We start from the raw sequence: 22,845 nt of genomic DNA, 5'->3' as shown, positions 1-22,845 counted from the left end.
CAGCATCGTATTACCAACTACAGTCCTCGTATATTAAACTGTAAAGGGGATCAGCATCGTATTACCAACTACAGTCCTTGTATATTAAACTGTAAAGGGGATCAGCATCGTGTTACCAACTACAGTCCTCGTATATTAAACTGTAAAGGGGATCAGCATAGTGTTACCAACTACAGTCCTCGTATATTAAACTGTAAAGGGGATCAGCATCGTGTTACCAAATACAGTCCTCATATATTAAACTGTAGAGGGGATCAGCATCGTATTACCATCTAAAGTCCTCGTATGTTAAACTGTAAAGGGGATCAGCATCGTATTACCAACTACAGTCCTCGTATATTAAACTGTAAAGGGGATCAGCATCGTATTACCAACTACAGTCCTCGTATATTAAACTGTAAAGGGGATCAGCATCGTATTACCAATTACAGTCCTCGTATATTAAACTGTAAAGGGGATCAGCATCGTATTACCAACTACAGTCCTCGTATATTAAACTGTAGAGGGGATCAGCATCGTGTTACCAACTACAGTCCTCATAAATTAAACTGTAGAGGGCAGAGCATCGTAATACCAACTACAGTCCTCGTATATTAAACTGTAAAGTGGATCAGCATCGTATTACCAACTACAGTCCTCGTATATTAAACTGTAAAGGGGATCAGCATCGTATTACCAACTACAGTCCTCGTATATTAAACTGTAAAGGGGATCAGCATCGTGTTACCATCTACAGTCCTCGTATATTAAACTGTAAAGGGGATCAGCATCGTGTTACCAACTACAGTCCTCGTATAATAAACTTTACAGGGGATCAGCATCGTATTACCAACTACAGTCCTCGTATATTAAACTGTAAAGGGGATCAGCATCGTATTACCAACTACAGTCCTCGTATATTAAACTGTAAAGGGGATCAGCATCGTGTTACCAACTACAGTCCTCGTATAATAGTCTTTAAAGGGGATCAGCATCGTATTACCAACTACAGTCCTCGTATATTAAACTGTAAATGGGATCAGCATCGTGTTACCAACTACAGTCCTCGTATATTAAACTGTAAAGGGGATCAGCATCGTATTACCAACTACAGTCCTCGTATATTAAACTGTAAAGGGGATCAGCATCGTGTTACCAACTACAGTCCTCGTATATTAAACTGTAAAGGGGATCAGCATCGTATTACCAACTACAGTCCTCGTATATTAAACTGTAAAAGGGATCAGCATCGTATTACCAACTACAGTCCTCGTATATTAAACTGTAAAGGGGATCAGCATCGTATTACCAACTACAGTCCTTGTATATTAAACTGTAAAGGGGATCAGCATCGTGTTACCAACTACAGTCCTCGTATATTAAACTGTAAATGGGATCAGCATCGTATTACCAACTACAGTCCTCGTATATTAAATTGTAAAGGGGATCAGCATCGTATTAACAACTACAGTCCTCGAATATTAAACTGTAAAGGGGATCAGCATCGTGTTACCAACTACAGTCCTCGTATATTAAACTGTAAAGGGGATCAGCATCGTATTACCAACTACAGTCCTCGTATATTAAACTGTAAAGGGGATCAGCATCGTGTTACCAACTACAGTCCTCGTATATTAAACTGTAAAGGGGATCAGCATAGTGTTACCAACTACAGTCCTCGTATATTAAACTGTAAAGGGGATCAGCATCGTGTTACCAAATACAGTCCTCATATATTAAACTGTAGAGGGGATCAGCATCGTATTACCATCTAAAGTCCTCGTATGTTAAACTGTAAAGGGGATCAGCATCGTATTACCAACTACAGTCCTCGTATATTAAACTGTAAAGGGGATCAGCATCGTATTACCAACTACAGTCCTCGTATATTAAACTATAAAGGGGATCAGCATCGTATTACCAACTACAGTCCTCGTATATTAAACTGTAAAGGGGATCAGCATCGTATTACCAACTACAGTCCTCGTATATTAAACTGTAAAGGGGATCAGCATCGTGTTACCAACTACAGTCCTCCTATATTAAACTGTAACGGGGATCAGCATAGTGTTACCAACTACAGTCCTCGTATATTAAACTGTAAAGGGGATCAGCATCGTGTTACCAAATACAGTCCTCATATATTAAACTGTAGAGGGGATCAGCATCGTATTACCATCTAAAGTCCTCGTATGTTAAACTGTAAAGGGGATCAGCATCGTATTACCAATTACAGTCCTCGTATATTAAACTGTAAAGGGGATCAGCATCGTATTACCAACTACAGTCCTCGTATATTAAACTGTAGAGGGGATCAGCATCGTGTTACCAACTACAGTCCTCATAAATTAAACTGTAGAGGGCAGAGCATCGTAATACCAACTACAGTCCTCGTATATTAAACTGTAAAGTGGATCAGCATCGTATTACCAACTACAGTCCTCGTATATTAAACTGTAAAGGGGATCAGCATCGTATTACCAACTACAGTCCTCGTATATTAAACTGTAAAGGGGATCAGCATCGTGTTACCATCTACAGTCCTCGTATATTAAACTGTAAAGGGGATCAGCATCGTGTTACCAACTACAGTCCTCGTATAATAAACTTTACAGGGGATCAGCATCGTATTACCAACTACAGTCCTCGTATATTAAACTGTAAAGGGGATCAGCATCGTATTACCAACTACAGTCCTCGTATATTAAACTGTAAAGGGGATCAGCATCGTGTTACCAACTACAGTCCTCGTATAATAGTCTTTAAAGGGGATCAGCATCGTATTACCAACTACAGTCCTCGTATATTAAACTGTAAATGGGATCAGCATCGTGTTACCAACTACAGTCCTCGTATATTAAACTGTAAAGGGGATCAGCATCGTATTACCAACTACAGTCCTCGTATATTAAACTGTAAAGGGGATCAGCATCGTGTTACCAACTACAGTCCTCGTATATTAAACTGTAAAGGGGATCAGCATCGTATTACCAACTACAGTCCTCGTATATTAAACTGTAAAAGGGATCAGCATCGTATTACCAACTACAGTCCTCGTATATTAAACTGTAAAGGGGATCAGCATCGTATTACCAACTACAGTCCTTGTATATTAAACTGTAAAGGGGATCAGCATCGTGTTACCAACTACAGTCCTCGTATATTAAACTGTAAAGGGGATCAGCATAGTGTTACCAACTACAGTCCTCGTATATTAAACTGTAAAGGGGATCAGCATCGTGTTACCAAATACAGTCCTCATATATTAAACTGTAGAGGGGATCAGCATCGTATTACCATCTAAAGTCCTCGTATGTTAAACTGTAAAGGGGATCAGCATCGTATTACCAACTACAGTCCTCGTATATTAAACTGTAAAGGGGATCAGCATCGTATTACCAACTACAGTCCTCGTATATTAAACTGTAAAGGGGATCAGCATCGTATTACCAATTACAGTCCTCGTATATTAAACTGTAAAGGGGATCAGCATCGTATTACCAACTACAGTCCTCGTATATTAAACTGTAGAGGGGATCAGCATCGTGTTACCAACTACAGTCCTCATAAATTAAACTGTAGAGGGCAGAGCATCGTAATACCAACTACAGTCCTCGTATATTAAACTGTAAAGTGGATCAGCATCGTATTACCAACTACAGTCCTCGTATATTAAACTGTAAAGGGGATCAGCATCGTATTACCAACTACAGTCCTCGTATATTAAACTGTAAAGGGGATCAGCATCGTGTTACCATCTACAGTCCTCGTATATTAAACTGTAAAGGGGATCAGCATCGTGTTACCAACTACAGTCCTCGTATAATAAACTTTACAGGGGATCAGCATCGTATTACCAACTACAGTCCTCGTATATTAAACTGTAAAGGGGATCAGCATCGTATTACCAACTACAGTCCTCGTATATTAAACTGTAAAGGGGATCAGCATCGTGTTACCAACTACAGTCCTCGTATAATAGTCTTTAAAGGGGATCAGCATCGTATTACCAACTACAGTCCTCGTATATTAAACTGTAAATGGGATCAGCATCGTGTTACCAACTACAGTCCTCGTATATTAAACTGTAAAGGGGATCAGCATCGTATTACCAACTACAGTCCTCGTATATTAAACTGTAAAGGGGATCAGCATCGTGTTACCAACTACAGTCCTCGTATATTAAACTGTAAAGGGGATCAGCATCGTATTACCAACTACAGTCCTCGTATATTAAACTGTAAAAGGGATCAGCATCGTATTACCAACTACAGTCCTCGTATATTAAACTGTAAAGGGGATCAGCATCGTATTACCAACTACAGTCCTTGTATATTAAACTGTAAAGGGGATCAGCATCGTGTTACCAACTACAGTCCTCGTATATTAAACTGTAAATGGGATCAGCATCGTATTACCAACTACAGTCCTCGTATATTAAATTGTAAAGGGGATCAGCATCGTATTAACAACTACAGTCCTCGAATATTAAACTGTAAAGGGGATCAGCATCGTGTTACCAACTACAGTCCTCGTATATTAAACTGTAAAGGGGATCAGCATCGTATTACCAACTACAGTCCTCGTATATTAAACTGTAAAGGGGATCAGCATCGTGTTACCAACTACAGTCCTCGTATATTAAACTGTAAAGGGGATCAGCATAGTGTTACCAACTACAGTCCTCGTATATTAAACTGTAAAGGGGATCAGCATCGTGTTACCAAATACAGTCCTCATATATTAAACTGTAGAGGGGATCAGCATCGTATTACCATCTAAAGTCCTCGTATGTTAAACTGTAAAGGGGATCAGCATCGTATTACCAACTACAGTCCTCGTATATTAAACTGTAAAGGGGATCAGCATCGTATTACCAACTACAGTCCTCGTATATTAAACTATAAAGGGGATCAGCATCGTATTACCAACTACAGTCCTCGTATATTAAACTGTAAAGGGGATCAGCATCGTATTACCAACTACAGTCCTCGTATATTAAACTGTAAAGGGGATCAGCATCGTGTTACCAACTACAGTCCTCCTATATTAAACTGTAACGGGGATCAGCATAGTGTTACCAACTACAGTCCTCGTATATTAAACTGTAAAGGGGATCAGCATCGTGTTACCAAATACAGTCCTCATATATTAAACTGTAGAGGGGATCAGCATCGTATTACCATCTAAAGTCCTCGTATGTTAAACTGTAAAGGGGATCAGCATCGTATTACCAACTACAGTCCTCGTATATTAAACTGTAAAGGGGATCAGCATCGTATTACCAACTACAGTCCTCGTATATTAAACTGTAAAGGGGATCAGCATCGTATTACCAACTACAGTCCTCGTATATTAAACTGTAAAGGGGATCAGCATCGTATTACCAACTACATTCCTCGTATATTAAACTGTAGAGGGGATCAGCATCGTGTTACCAACTACAGTCCTCATAAATTAAACTGTAGAGGGCAGAGCATCGTAATACCAACTACAGTCCTCGTATATTAAACTGTAAAGGGGATCAGCATCGTGTTACCAACTACAGTCCTCGTATATTAAACTGTAAAGGGGATCAGCATCGTATTACCAACTACAGTCCTCGTATATTAAACAGTAAAGGGGATCAGCATTGAATTACCAACTACAGTCCTCGTATATTAAACTGTAAAGGGGATCAGCATCGTATTACCAACTACAGTCCTTGTATATTAAACTGTAAAGGGGATCAGCATCATATTACCAACTACAGTCCTCGTATATTAAACTGTAAAGGGGATCAGCATCGTATTACCAACTACAGTCCTTGTATATTAAACTGTAAAGGGGATCAGCATCGTGTTACCAACTACAGTCCTCGTATATTAAACTGTAAATGGGATCAGCATCGTATTACCAACTACAGTCCTCGTATATTAAACTGTAAAGGGGATCAGCATCGTATTACCAACTACAGTCCCCGTATATTAAACTGTAAAGGGGATCAGCATCGTGTTACCATCTACAGTCCTCGTATATTAAACTGTAAAGGGGATCAGCATCGTGTTACCAACTACAGTCCTCGTATAATAAACTTTACAGGGGATCAGCATCGTATTACCAACTACAGTCCTCGTATATTAAACTGTAAAGGGGATCAGCATCGTATTACCAACTACAGTCCTCGTATATTAAACTGTAAAGGGGATCAGCATCGTGTTACCAACTACAGTCCTCGTATAATAGTCTTTAAAGGGGATCAGCATCGTATTACCAACTACAGTCCTCGTATATTAAACTGTAAATGGGATCAGCATCGTGTTACCAACTACAGTCCTCGTATATTAAACTGTAAAAGGGATCAGCATCGTATTACCAACTACAGTCCTCGTATATTAAACTGTAAAGGGGATCAGCATCGTATTACCAACTACAGTCCTTGTATATTAAACTGTAAAGGGGATCAGCATCGTGTTACCAACTACAGTCCTCGTATATTAAACTGTAAAGGGGATCAGCATAGTGTTACCAACTACAGTCCTCGTATATTAAACTGTAAAGGGGATCAGCATCGTGTTACCAAATACAGTCCTCATATATTAAACTGTAGAGGGGATCAGCATCGTATTACCATCTAAAGTCCTCGTATGTTAAACTGTAAAGGGGATCAGCATCGTATTACCAACTACAGTCCTCGTATATTAAACTGTAAAGGGGATCAGCATCGTATTACCAACTACAGTCCTCGTATATTAAACTGTAAAGGGGATCAGCATCGTATTACCAATTACAGTCCTCGTATATTAAACTGTAAAGGGGATCAGCATCGTATTACCAACTACAGTCCTCGTATATTAAACTGTAGAGGGGATCAGCATCGTGTTACCAACTACAGTCCTCATAAATTAAACTGTAGAGGGCAGAGCATCGTAATACCAACTACAGTCCTCGTATATTAAACTGTAAAGTGGATCAGCATCGTATTACCAACTACAGTCCTCGTATATTAAACTGTAAAGGGGATCAGCATCGTATTACCAACTACAGTCCTCGTATATTAAACTGTAAAGGGGATCAGCATCGTGTTACCATCTACAGTCCTCGTATATTAAACTGTAAAGGGGATCAGCATCGTGTTACCAACTACAGTCCTCGTATAATAAACTTTACAGGGGATCAGCATCGTATTACCAACTACAGTCCTCGTATATTAAACTGTAAAGGGGATCAGCATCGTATTACCAACTACAGTCCTCGTATATTAAACTGTAAAGGGGATCAGCATCGTGTTACCAACTACAGTCCTCGTATAATAGTCTTTAAAGGGGATCAGCATCGTATTACCAACTACAGTCCTCGTATATTAAACTGTAAATGGGATCAGCATCGTGTTACCAACTACAGTCCTCGTATATTAAACTGTAAAGGGGATCAGCATCGTATTACCAACTACAGTCCTCGTATATTAAACTGTAAAGGGGATCAGCATCGTGTTACCAACTACAGTCCTCGTATATTAAACTGTAAAGGGGATCAGCATCGTATTACCAACTACAGTCCTCGTATATTAAACTGTAAAAGGGATCAGCATCGTATTACCAACTACAGTCCTCGTATATTAAACTGTAAAGGGGATCAGCATCGTATTACCAACTACAGTCCTTGTATATTAAACTGTAAAGGGGATCAGCATCGTGTTACCAACTACAGTCCTCGTATATTAAACTGTAAATGGGATCAGCATCGTATTACCAACTACAGTCCTCGTATATTAAATTGTAAAGGGGATCAGCATCGTATTAACAACTACAGTCCTCGAATATTAAACTGTAAAGGGGATCAGCATCGTGTTACCAACTACAGTCCTCGTATATTAAACTGTAAAGGGGATCAGCATCGTATTACCAACTACAGTCCTCGTATATTAAACTGTAAAGGGGATCAGCATCGTGTTACCAACTACAGTCCTCGTATATTAAACTGTAAAGGGGATCAGCATAGTGTTACCAACTACAGTCCTCGTATATTAAACTGTAAAGGGGATCAGCATCGTGTTACCAAATACAGTCCTCATATATTAAACTGTAGAGGGGATCAGCATCGTATTACCATCTAAAGTCCTCGTATGTTAAACTGTAAAGGGGATCAGCATCGTATTACCAACTACAGTCCTCGTATATTAAACTATAAAGGGGATCAGCATCGTATTACCAACTACAGTCCTCGTATATTAAACTATAAAGGGGATCAGCATCGTATTACCAACTACAGTCCTCGTATATTAAACTGTAAAGGGGATCAGCATCGTATTACCAACTACAGTCCTCGTATATTAAACTGTAAAGGGGATCAGCATCGTGTTACCAACTACAGTCCTCCTATATTAAACTGTAACGGGGATCAGCATAGTGTTACCAACTACAGTCCTCGTATATTAAACTGTAAAGGGGATCAGCATCGTGTTACCAAATACAGTCCTCATATATTAAACTGTAGAGGGGATCAGCATCGTATTACCATCTAAAGTCCTCGTATGTTAAACTGTAAAGGGGATCAGCATCGTATTACCAACTACAGTCCTCGTATATTAAACTGTAAAGGGGATCAGCATCGTATTACCAACTACAGTCCTCGTATATTAAACTGTAAAGGGGATCAGCATCGTATTACCAACTACAGTCCTCGTATATTAAACTGTAAAGGGGATCAGCATCGTATTACCAACTACATTCCTCGTATATTAAACTGTAGAGGGGATCAGCATCGTGTTACCAACTACAGTCCTCATAAATTAAACTGTAGAGGGCAGAGCATCGTAATACCAACTACAGTCCTCGTATATTAAACTGTAAAGGGGATCAGCATCGTGTTACCAACTACAGTCCTCGTATATTAAACTGTAAAGGGGATCAGCATCGTATTACCAACTACAGTCCTCGTATATTAAACAGTAAAGGGGATCAGCATTGAATTACCAACTACAGTCCTCGTATATTAAACTGTAAAGGGGATCAGCATCGTATTACCAACTACAGTCCTTGTATATTAAACTGTAAAGGGGATCAGCATCATATTACCAACTACAGTCCTCGTATATTAAACTGTAAAGGGGATCAGCATCGTATTACCAACTACAGTCCTTGTATATTAAACTGTAAAGGGGATCAGCATCGTGTTACCAACTACAGTCCTCGTATATTAAACTGTAAATGGGATCAGCATCGTATTACCAACTACAGTCCTCGTATATTAAATTGTAAAGGGGATCAGCATCGTATTAACAACTACAGTCCTCGAATATTAAACTGTAAAGGGGATCAGCATCGTGTTACCAACTACAGTCCTCGTATATTAAACTGTAAAGGGGATCAGCATCGTATTACCAACTACAGTCCTCGTATATTAAACTGTAAACGGGATCAGCATCGTGTTACCAACTACAGTCCTCGTATATTAAACTGTAAATGGGATCAGCATCGTATTACCAACTACAGTCCTCGTATATTAAACTGTAAAGGAATCAGCATCGTATTACCAACTACAGTCCTCGTATATTAAACTGTAAAGGGGATCAGCATCGTATTACCAACTACAGTCCTCGTATATTAAACTGTAAAGGGGATCAGCATCGAATTACCAACTACAGTCCTCGTATATTAAACTGTAAAGGGGATCAGCATCGTGTTACCAACTACAGTCCTCGTATATTAAACTGTAAAGGGGATCAGCATCGTATTACCAACTACAGTCCTTGTATATTAAACTGTAAAGGGGATCAGCATCGTATTACCAACTACAGTCCTCGTATATTAAACTGTAAAGGGGATCAGCATCGTGTTACCAACTACAGTCCTCGTATATTAAACTGTAAAGGGGATCAGCAACGTATTACCAACTACAGCCCTCGTATATTAAACTGTAAAGGGGATCAGCATCATATTACCAACTACAGTCCTCGTATATTAAACTGTAAAGGGGATCAGCATCGTATTACCAACTACAGTCCTCGTATATTAAACTGTAAAGGGGATCAGCATCGTGTTACCAACTACAGACCTCGTATAATAAACTTTAAAGGGGATCAGCATCGTATTACCAACTACAGTCCTCGTATATTAAACTGTAAATGGGATCAGCATCGTGTTACCAACTACAGTCCTTGTATATTAAACTGTAAAGAGGATCAGCATCGTGTTACCAACTACAGTCCTCGTATATTAAACTGTAAATGGGATCAGCATCGTATTACCAACTACAGTCCTCGTATATTAAATTGTAAAGGGGATCAGCATCGTATTAACAACTACAGTCCTCGTATATTAAACTATAAAGGGGATCAGCATCGTATTACCAACTACAGTCCTCGTATATTAAACTGTAAAGGGGATCAGCATCGTATTACCAACTACAGTCCTCGTATATTAAACTGTAAAGGGGATCAGCATCGTGTTACCAACTACAGTCCTCCTATATTAAACTGTAACGGGGATCAGCATAGTGTTACCAACTACAGTCCTCGTATATTAAACTGTAAAGGGGATCAGCATCGTGTTACCAAATACAGTCCTCATATATTAAACTGTAGAGGGGATCAGCATCGTATTACCATCTAAAGTCCTCGTATGTTAAACTGTAAAGGGGATCAGCATCGTATTACCAACTACAGTCCTCGTATATTAAACTGTAAAGGGGATCAGCATCGTATTACCAACTACAGTCCTCGTATATTAAACTGTAAAGGGGATCAGCATCGTATTACCAACTACAGTCCTCGTATATTAAACTGTAAAGGGGATCAGCATCGTATTACCAACTACATTCCTCGTATATTAAACTGTAGAGGGGATCAGCATCGTGTTACCAACTACAGTCCTCATAAATTAAACTGTAGAGGGCAGAGCATCGTAATACCAACTACAGTCCTCGTATATTAAACTGTAAAGGGGATCAGCATCGTGTTACCAACTACAGTCCTCGTATATTAAACTGTAAAGGGGATCAGCATCGTATTACCAACTACAGTCCTCGTATATTAAACAGTAAAGGGGATCAGCATTGAATTACCAACTACAGTCCTCGTATATTAAACTGTAAAGGGGATCAGCATCGTATTACCAACTACAGTCCTTGTATATTAAACTGTAAAGGGGATCAGCATCATATTACCAACTACAGTCCTCGTATATTAAACTGTAAAGGGGATCAGCATCGTATTACCAACTACAGTCCTTGTATATTAAACTGTAAAGGGGATCAGCATCGTGTTACCAACTACAGTCCTCGTATATTAAACTGTAAATGGGATCAGCATCGTATTACCAACTACAGTCCTCGTATATTAAATTGTAAAGGGGATCAGCATCGTATTAACAACTACAGTCCTCGAATATTAAACTGTAAAGGGGATCAGCATCGTGTTACCAACTACAGTCCTCGTATATTAAACTGTAAAGGGGATCAGCATCGTATTACCAACTACAGTCCTCGTATATTAAACTGTAAACGGGATCAGCATCGTGTTACCAACTACAGTCCTCGTATATTAAACTGTAAATGGGATCAGCATCGTATTACCAACTACAGTCCTCGTATATTAAACTGTAAAGGAATCAGCATCGTATTACCAACTACAGTCCTCGTATATTAAACTGTAAAGGGGATCAGCATCGTATTACCAACTACAGTCCTCGTATATTAAACTGTAAAGGGGATCAGCATCGAATTACCAACTACAGTCCTCGTATATTAAACTGTAAAGGGGATCAGCATCGTGTTACCAACTACAGTCCTCGTATATTAAACTGTAAAGGGGATCAGCATCGTATTACCAACTACAGTCCTTGTATATTAAACTGTAAAGGGGATCAGCATCGTATTACCAACTACAGTCCTCGTATATTAAACTGTAAAGGGGATCAGCATCGTGTTACCAACTACAGTCCTCGTATATTAAACTGTAAAGGGGATCAGCAACGTATTACCAACTACAGCCCTCGTATATTAAACTGTAAAGGGGATCAGCATCATATTACCAACTACAGTCCTCGTATATTAAACTGTAAAGGGGATCAGCATCGTATTACCAACTACAGTCCTCGTATATTAAACTGTAAAGGGGATCAGCATCGTGTTACCAACTACAGACCTCGTATAATAAACTTTAAAGGGGATCAGCATCGTATTACCAACTACAGTCCTCGTATATTAAACTGTAAATGGGATCAGCATCGTGTTACCAACTACAGTCCTTGTATATTAAACTGTAAAGAGGATCAGCATCGTGTTACCAACTACAGTCCTCGTATATTAAACTGTAAATGGGATCAGCATCGTATTACCAACTACAGTCCTCGTATATTAAATTGTAAAGGGGATCAGCATCGTATTAACAACTACAGTCCTCGAATATTAAACTGTAAAGGGGATCAGCATCGTGTTACCAACTACAGTCCTCGTATATTAAACTGTAAAGGGGATCAGCATCGTATTACCAACTACAGTCCTCGTATATTAAACTGTAAAGGGGATCAGCATCGTGTTACCAACTACAGTCCTCGTATATTAAACTGTAAAGGGGATCAGCATAGTGTTACCAACTACAGTCCTCGTATATTAAACTGTAAAGGGGATCAGCATCGTGTTACCAAATACAGTCCTCATATATTAAACTGTAGAGGGGATCAGCATCGTATTACCATCTAAAGTCCTCGTATGTTAAACTGTAAAGGGGATCAGCATCGTATTACCAACTACAGTCCTCGTATATTAAACTGTAAAGGGGATCAGCATCGTATTACCAACTACAGTCCTCGTATATTAAACTATAAAGGGGATCAGCATCGTATTACCAACTACAGTCCTCGTATATTAAACTGTAAAGGGGATCAGCATCGTATTACCAACTACAGTCCTCGTATATTAAACTGTAAAGGGGATCAGCATCGTGTTACCAACTACAGTCCTCCTATATTAAACTGTAACGGGGATCAGCATAGTGTTACCAACTACAGTCCTCGTATATTAAACTGTAAAGGGGATCAGCATCGTGTTACCAAATACAGTCCTCATATATTAAACTGTAGAGGGGATCAGCATCGTATTACCATCTAAAGTCCTCGTATGTTAAACTGTAAAGGGGATCAGCATCGTATTACCAACTACAGTCCTCGTATATTAAACTGTAAAGGGGATCAGCATCGTATTACCAACTACAGTCCTCGTATATTAAACTGTAAAGGGGATCAGCATCGTATTACCAACTACAGTCCTCGTATATTAAACTGTAAAGGGGATCAGCATCGTATTACCAACTACATTCCTCGTATATTAAACTGTAGAGGGGATCAGCATCGTGTTACCAACTACAGTCCTCATAAATTAAACTGTAGAGGGCAGAGCATCGTAATACCAACTACAGTCCTCGTATATTAAACTGTAAAGGGGATCAGCATCGTGTTACCAACTACAGTCCTCGTATATTAAACTGTAAAGGGGATCAGCATCGTATTACCAACTACAGTCCTCGTATATTAAACAGTAAAGGGGATCAGCATTGAATTACCAACTACAGTCCTCGTATATTAAACTGTAAAGGGGATCAGCATCGTATTACCAACTACAGTCCTTGTATATTAAACTGTAAAGGGGATCAGCATCATATTACCAACTACAGTCCTCGTATATTAAACTGTAAAGGGGATCAGCATCGTATTACCAACTACAGTCCTTGTATATTAAACTGTAAAGGGGATCAGCATCGTGTTACCAACTACAGTCCTCGTATATTAAACTGTAAATGGGATCAGCATCGTATTACCAACTACAGTCCTCGTATATTAAATTGTAAAGGGGATCAGCATCGTATTAACAACTACAGTCCTCGAATATTAAACTGTAAAGGGGATCAGCATCGTGTTACCAACTACAGTCCTCGTATATTAAACTGTAAAGGGGATCAGCATCGTATTACCAACTACAGTCCTCGTATATTAAACTGTAAACGGGATCAGCATCGTGTTACCAACTACAGTCCTCGTATATTAAACTGTAAATGGGATCAGCATCGTATTACCAACTACAGTCCTCGTATATTAAACTGTAAAGGAATCAGCATCGTATTACCAACTACAGTCCTCGTATATTAAACTGTAAAGGGGATCAGCATCGTATTACCAACTACAGTCCTCGTATATTAAACTGTAAAGGGGATCAGCATCGAATTACCAACTACAGTCCTCGTATATTAAACTGTAAATGGGATCAGCATCGTGTTACCAACTACAGTCCTTGTATATTAAACTGTAAAGAGGATCAGCATCGTGTTACCAACTACAGTCCTCGTATATTAAACTGTAAATGGGATCAGCATCGTATTACCAACTACAGTCCTCGTATATTAAATTGTAAAGGGGATCAGCATCGTATTAACAACTACAGTCCTCGTATATTAAACTATAAAGGGGATCAGCATCGTATTACCAACTACAGTCCTCGTATATTAAACTGTAAAGGGGATCAGCATCGTATTACCAACTACAGTCCTCGTATATTAAACTGTAAAGGGGATCAGCATCGTGTTACCAACTACAGTCCTCCTATATTAAACTGTAACGGGGATCAGCATAGTGTTACCAACTACAGTCCTCGTATATTAAACTGTAAAGGGGATCAGCATCGTGTTACCAAATACAGTCCTCATATATTAAACTGTAGAGGGGATCAGCATCGTATTACCATCTAAAGTCCTCGTATGTTAAACTGTAAAGGGGATCAGCATCGTATTACCAACTACAGTCCTCGTATATTAAACTGTAAAGGGGATCAGCATCGTATTACCAACTACAGTCCTCGTATATTAAACTGTAAAGGGGATCAGCATCGTATTACCAACTACAGTCCTCGTATATTAAACTGTAAAGGGGATCAGCATCGTATTACCAACTACATTCCTCGTATATTAAACTGTAGAGGGGATCAGCATCGTGTTACCAACTACAGTCCTCATAAATTAAACTGTAGAGGGCAGAGCATCGTAATACCAACTACAGTCCTCGTATATTAAACTGTAAAGGGGATCAGCATCGTGTTACCAACTACAGTCCTCGTATATTAAACTGTAAAGGGGATCAGCATCGTATTACCAACTACAGTCCTCGTATATTAAACAGTAAAGGGGATCAGCATTGAATTACCAACTACAGTCCTCGTATATTAAACTGTAAAGGGGATCAGCATCGTATTACCAACTACAGTCCTTGTATATTAAACTGTAAAGGGGATCAGCATCATATTACCAACTACAGTCCTCGTATATTAAACTGTAAAGGGGATCAGCATCGTATTACCAACTACAGTCCTTGTATATTAAACTGTAAAGGGGATCAGCATCGTGTTACCAACTACAGTCCTCGTATATTAAACTGTAAATGGGATCAGCATCGTATTACCAACTACAGTCCTCGTATATTAAATTGTAAAGGGGATCAGCATCGTATTAACAACTACAGTCCTCGAATATTAAACTGTAAAGGGGATCAGCATCGTGTTACCAACTACAGTCCTCGTATATTAAACTGTAAAGGGGATCAGCATCGTATTACCAACTACAGTCCTCGTATATTAAACTGTAAACGGGATCAGCATCGTGTTACCAACTACAGTCCTCGTATATTAAACTGTAAATGGGATCAGCATCGTATTACCAACTACAGTCCTCGTATATTAAACTGTAAAGGAATCAGCATCGTATTACCAACTACAGTCCTCGTATATTAAACTGTAAAGGGGATCAGCATCGTATTACCAACTACAGTCCTCGTATATTAAACTGTAAAGGGGATCAGCATCGAATTACCAACTACAGTCCTCGTATATTAAACTGTAAAGGGGATCAGCATCGTGTTACCAACTACAGTCCTCGTATATTAAACTGTAAAGGGGATCAGCATCGTATTACCAACTACAGTCCTTGTATATTAAACTGTAAAGGGGATCAGCATCGTATTACCAACTACAGTCCTCGTATATTAAACTGTAAAGGGGATCAGCATCGTGTTACCAACTACAGTCCTCGTATATTAAACTGTAAAGGGGATCAGCAACGTATTACCAACTACAGCCCTCGTATATTAAACTGTAAAGGGGATCAGCATCATATTACCAACTACAGTCCTCGTATATTAAACTGTAAAGGGGATCAGCATCGTATTACCAACTACAGTCCTCGTATATTAAACTGTAAAGGGGATCAGCATCGTGTTACCAACTACAGACCTCGTATAATAAACTTTAAAGGGGATCAGCATCGTATTACCAACTACAGTCCTCGTATATTAAACTGTAAATGGGATCAGCATCGTGTTACCAACTACAGTCCTTGTATATTAAACTGTAAAGAGGATCAGCATCGTGTTACCAACTACAGTCCTCGTATATTAAACTGTAAATGGGATCAGCATCGTATTACCAACTACAGTCCTCGTATATTAAATTGTAAAGGGGATCAGCATCGTATTAACAACTACAGTCCTCGAATATTAAACTGTAAAGGGGATCAGCATCGTGTTACCAACTACAGTCCTCGTATATTAAACTGTAAAGGGGATCAGCATCGTATTACCAACTACAGTCCTCGTATATTAAACTGTAAAGGGGATCAGCATCGTGTTACCAACTACAGTCCTCGTATATTAAACTGTAAAGGGGATCAGCATAGTGTTACCAACTACAGTCCTCGTATATTAAACTGTAAAGGGGATCAGCATCGTGTTACCAAATACAGTCCTCATATATTAAACTGTAGAGGGGATCAGCATCGTATTACCATCTAAAGTCCTCGTATGTTAAACTGTAAAGGGGATCAGCATCGTATTACCAACTACAGTCCTCGTATATTAAACTGTAAAGGGGATCAGCATCGTATTACCAACTACAGTCCTCGTATATTAAACTATAAAGGGGATCAGCATCGTATTACCAACTACAGTCCTCGTATATTAAACTGTAAAGGGGATCAGCATCGTATTACCAACTACAGTCCTCGTATATTAAACTGTAAAGGGGATCAGCATCGTGTTACCAACTACAGTCCTCCTATATTAAACTGTAACGGGGATCAGCATAGTGTTACCAACTACAGTCCTCGTATATTAAACTGTAAAGGGGATCAGCATCGTGTTACCAAATACAGTCCTCATATATTAAACTGTAGAGGGGATCAGCATCGTATTACCATCTAAAGTCCTCGTATGTTAAACTGTAAAGGGGATCAGCATCGTATTACCAACTACAGTCCTCGTATATTAAACTGTAAAGGGGATCAGCATCGTATTACCAACTACAGTCCTCGTATATTAAACTGTAAAGGGGATCAGCATCGTATTACCAACTACAGTCCTCGTATATTAAACTGTAAAGGGGATCAGCATCGTATTACCAACTACATTCCTCGTATATTAAACTGTAGAGGGGATCAGCATCGTGTTACCAACTACAGTCCTCATAAATTAAACTGTAGAGGGCAGAGCATCGTAATACCAACTACAGTCCTCGTATATTAAACTGTAAAGGGGATCAGCATCGTGTTACCAACTACAGTCCTCGTATATTAAACTGTAAAGGGGATCAGCATCGTATTACCAACTACAGTCCTCGTATATTAAACAGTAAAGGGGATCAGCATTGAATTACCAACTACAGTCCTCGTATATTAAACTGTAAAGGGGATCAGCATCGTATTACCAACTACAGTCCTTGTATATTAAACTGTAAAGGGGATCAGCATCATATTACCAACTACAGTCCTCGTATATTAAACTGTAAAGGGGATCAGCATCGTATTACCAACTACAGTCCTTGTATATTAAACTGTAAAGGGGATCAGCATCGTGTTACCAACTACAGTCCTCGTATATTAAACTGTAAATGGGATCAGCATCGTATTACCAACTACAGTCCTCGTATATTAAATTGTAAAGGGGATCAGCATCGTATTAACAACTACAGTCCTCGAATATTAAACTGTAAAGGGGATCAGCATCGTGTTACCAACTACAGTCCTCGTATATTAAACTGTAAAGGGGATCAGCATCGTATTACCAACTACAGTCCTCGTATATTAAACTGTAAACGGGATCAGCATCGTGTTACCAACTACAGTCCTCGTATATTAAACTGTAAATGGGATCAGCATCGTATTACCAACTACAGTCCTCGTATATTAAACTGTAAAGGAATCAGCATCGTATTACCAACTACAGTCCTCGTATATTAAACTGTAAAGGGGATCAGCATCGTATTACCAACTACAGTCCTCGTATATTAAACTGTAAAGGGGATCAGCATCGAATTACCAACTACAGTCCTCGTATATTAAACTGTAAAGGGGATCAGCATCGTGTTACCAACTACAGTCCTCGTATATTAAACTGTAAAGGGGATCAGCATCGTATTACCAACTACAGTCCTTGTATATTAAACTGTAAAGGGGATCAGCATCGTATTACCAACTACAGTCCTCGTATATTAAACTGTAAAGGGGATCAGCATCGTGTTACCAACTACAGTCCTCGTATATTAAACTGTAAAGGGGATCAGCAACGTATTACCAACTACAGCCCTCGTATATTAAACTGTAAAGGGGATCAGCATCATATTACCAACTACAGTCCTCGTATATTAAACTGTAAAGGGGATCAGCATCGTATTACCAACTACAGTCCTCGTATATTAAACTGTAAAGGGGATCAGCATCGTGTTACCAACTACAGACCTCGTATAATAAACTTTAAAGGGGATCAGCATCGTATTACCAACTACAGTCCTCGTATATTAAACTGTAAATGGGATCAGCATCGTGTTACCAACTACAGTCCTTGTATATTAAACTGTAAAGAGGATCAGCATCGTATTACCAACTACAGTCCTCGTATATTAAACTGTAAAGGGGATCAGCATCGTGTTACCAACTACAGTCCTCGTATAATAGACTTTAAAGGGGATCAGCATCGTATTACCAACTACAGTCCTCGTATATTAAACTGTAAATGGGATCAGCATCGTGTTACCAACTACAGTCCTCGTATATTAAACTGTAAAGGGGATCAGCATCGTATTACCAACTACAGTCCTCGTATATTAAACTGTAAAGGGGATCAGCATCGTGTTACCAACTACAGTCCTCGTATATTAAACTGTAAATGGGATCAGCATCGTATTACCAACTACAGTCCTCGTATATTAAACTGTAAAGGAATCAGCATCGTATTACCAACTACAGTCCTCGTATATTAAACTGTAAAGGGGATCAGCATCGTATTACCAACTACAGTCCTCGTATATTAAACTGTAAAGGGGATCAGCATCGAATTACCAACTACAGTCCTCGTATATTAAACTGTGAAGGGGATCAGCATCGTATTACCAACTACAGTCCTCGTATATTAAACTGTAAAGGGGATCAGCATCGTATTACCAACTACAGTCCTCGTATATTAAACTGTAAAGGGGATCAGCATCGAATTACCAACTACAGTCCTCGTATATTAAACTGTAAAGGGGATCAGCATCGTATTACCAACTACAGTCCTCGTATATTAAACTGTAAAAGGGATCAGCATCGTATTACCAACTACAGTCCTCGTATATTAAACTGTAAAGGGGATCAGCATCGTATTACCAACTACAGTCCTCGTATATTAAACTGTAAAGGTGATCAGCATCGTGTTACCAACTACAGTCCTCGTATATTAAACTGTAAATGTGATCAGCATCGTATTACCAACTACAGTCCTCGTATATTAAACTGTAAAGGGGATCAGCATCGTATTAACAACTACAGTCCTCGAATATTAAACTGTAAAGGGGATCAGCATCGTGTTACCAACTACAGTCCTCATATATTAAACTGTAAAGTGGATCAGCATCGTATTACCAACTACAGTCCTCGTATATTAAACTGTAAAGGGGATCAGCATCGAGTTACCAACTACAGTCCTCGTATATTAAACTGTAAAGGGGATCAGCATCGTGTTACCAACTACAGTCCTCGTATATTAAACTGTAAAGGGGATCAGCATAGTGTTACCAACTACAGTCCTCGTATATTAAACTGTAAAGGGGATCAGCATCGTGTTACCAAATACAGTCCTCATATATTAAACTGTAGAAGGGATCAGCATCGTATTACCATCTAAAGTCCTCGTATGTTAAACTGTAAAGGGGATCAGCATCGTATTACCAACTACAGTCCTCGTATATTAAACTGTAAAGGGGATCAGCATCGTATTACCAACTACAGTCCTCGTATATTAAACTGTAAAGGGGATCAGCATCGTATTACCAATTACAGTCCTCGTATATTAAACTGTAAAGGGGATCAGCATCGTATTACCAACTACAGTCCTCGTATATTAAACTGTAGAGGGGATCAGCATCGTGTTACCAACTACAGTCCTCATAAATTAAACTGTAGAGGGCAGAGCATCGTAATACCAACTACAGTCCTCGTATATTAAACTGTAAAGTGGATCAGCATCGTATTACCAACTACAGTCCTCGTATATTAAACTGTAAAGGGGATCAGCATCGTATTACCAACTACAGTCCTCGTATATTAAACTGTAAAGGGGATCAGCATCGTGTTACCATCTACAGTCCTCGTATATTAAACTGTAAAGGGGATCAGCATCGTGTTACCAACTACAGTCCTCGTATAATAAACTTTACAGGGGATCAGCATCGTATTACCAACTACAGTCCTCGTATATTAAACTGTAAAGGGGATCAGCATCGTATTACCAACTACAGTCCTCGTATATTAAACTGTAAAGGGGATCAGCATCGTGTTACCAACTACAGTCCTCGTATAATAGTCTTTAAAGGGGATCAGCATCGTATTACCAACTACAGTCCTCGTATATTAAACTGTAAATGGGATCAGCATCGTGTTACCAACTACAGTCCTCGTATATTAAACTGTAAAGGGGATCAGCATCGTATTACCAACTACAGTCCTCGTATATTAAACTGTAAAGGGGATCAGCATCGTGTTACCAACTACAGTCCTCGTATATTAAACTGTAAAGGGGATCAGCATCGTATTACCAACTACAGTCCTCGTATATTAAACTGTAAAAGGGATCAGCATCGTATTACCAACTACAGTCCTCGTATATTAAACTGTAAAGGGGATCAGCATCGTATTACCAACTACAGTCCTTGTATATTAAACTGTAAAGGGGATCAGCATCGTGTTACCAACTACAGTCCTCGTATATTAAACTGTAAATGGGATCAGCATCGTATTACCAACTACAGTCCTCGTATATTAAATTGTAAAGGGGATCAGCATCGTATTAACAACTACAGTCCTCGAATATTAAACTGTAAAGGGGATCAGCATCGTGTTACCAACTACAGTCCTCGTATATTAAACTGTAAAGGGGATCAGCATCGTATTACCAACTACAGTCCTCGTATATTAAACTGTAAAGGGGATCAGCATCGTGTTACCAACTACAGTCCTCGTATATTAAACTGTAAAGGGGATCAGCATAGTGTTACCAACTACAGTCCTCGTATATTAAACTGTAAAGGGGATCAGCATCGTGTTACCAAATACAGTCCTCATATATTAAACTGTAGAGGGGATCAGCATCGTATTACCATCTAAAGTCCTCGTATGTTAAACTGTAAAGGGGATCAGCATCGTATTACCAACTACAGTCCTCGTATATTAAACTGTAAAGGGGATCAGCATCGTATTACCAACTACAGTCCTCGTATATTAAACTGTAAAGGGGATCAGCATCGTATTACCAACTACAGTCCTCGTATATTAAACTGTAAAGGGGATCAGCATCGTGTTACCAACTACAGTCCTCGTATATTAAACTGTAAATGGGATCAGCATCGTATTACCAACTACAGTCCTCGTATATTAAACTGTAAAGGAATCAGCATCGTATTACCAACTACAGTCCTCGTATATTAAACTGTAAAGGGTAATCAGCATCGTATTACCAACTACAGTCCTCGTATATTAAACTGTAAAGGGGATCAGCATCGAATTACCAACTACAGTCCTCGTATATTAAACTGTGAAGGGGATCAGCATCGTATTACCAACTACAGTCCTCGTATATTAAACTGTAAAGGGGATCAGCATCGTATTACCAACTACAGTCCTCGTATATTAAACTGTAAAGGGGATCAGCATCGAATTACCAACTACAGTCCTCGTATATTAAACTGTAAAGGGGATCAGCATCGTATTACCAACTACAGTCCTCGTATATTAAACTGTAAAAGGGATCAGCATCGTATTACCAACTACAGTCCTCGTATATTAAACTGTAAAGGGGATCAGCATCGTATTACCAACTACAGTCCTCGTATATTAAACTGTAAAGGTGATCAGCATCGTGTTACCAACTACAGTCCTCGTATATTAAACTGTAAATGTGATCAGCATCGTATTACCAACTACAGTCCTCGTATATTAAACTGTAAAGGGGATCAGCATCGTATTAACCTCTTGGGGCTAGGTGGGACGCTAGCGTGCCACCTGTGGTGCACTCCATCAACAGCAGGTGCATTTCAAGAGCGGCAAATTTGAATCCAAATAAATGTCAAAATTCAAATTTTTCAAAAATACAACTATGTTACACCATTTGAAAGATAAACATCTCCTTAATCTAACCACGTTTTACGATTTCAAAAAGGTTTTACGGCGAAAGCATAAATTTAGAGTATGTTAGGACAGTACATTTACAAGAGTTGTGTGTAATGTTTTGTCAAGTCAAAGACAGGGTCACCAAAACCATAAAACCAGCTAAAATGATACACTAACCTTTTACAATCTCCATCAGATGACACTCCTAGGACATT

Source organism: Salmo salar, chromosome 18 (genome assembly GCF_965601325.2).
Source record: "Salmo salar chromosome 18, fSalSal1, whole genome shotgun sequence".
Taxonomy (NCBI): domain Eukaryota; kingdom Metazoa; phylum Chordata; class Actinopteri; order Salmoniformes; family Salmonidae; genus Salmo; species Salmo salar.
Note: the sequence above shows the minus strand (reverse complement) of the source record.